This window comes from Mesitornis unicolor, unplaced genomic scaffold, assembly GCF_000695765.1.
Source record: "Mesitornis unicolor isolate BGI_N332 unplaced genomic scaffold, ASM69576v1 scaffold34106, whole genome shotgun sequence".
NCBI lineage: Eukaryota > Metazoa > Chordata > Aves > Mesitornithiformes > Mesitornithidae > Mesitornis > Mesitornis unicolor.
In genome coordinates this window covers 1,145-1,450 of record NW_010193555.1, presented here as the reverse complement: position 1 = coordinate 1,450, position 306 = coordinate 1,145, and positions in this window count along the sequence as shown.

Genomic DNA, 306 nt, shown 5'->3' with positions numbered 1-306 from the left:
GGCTGTGCATTGTGGATACAGCTCCTGCGTGGGCAGTGGCAGCCGAGACAGACCCAGGCAGCACCGGGTTCCTGGGGCTCCCAGGTGAGGAGCTGGGATGGCTCCAAACCCTCATAGCAGCTCTCCAGGGCCACAAGATGCTGTGGTAGGGCAGGGGCTGCCAGGCTGGGCCTGCCCCTCCTCACACCCATGAGGTCACTCAACTGTCAGCCCAGGGTGATGCCATCGGGAGCAAACCAGTGACTCAACTGATGAGGCCATCTCCGCCACCGTCCTGGGGAGGGGGATCCTGGGGGACAATCGGGG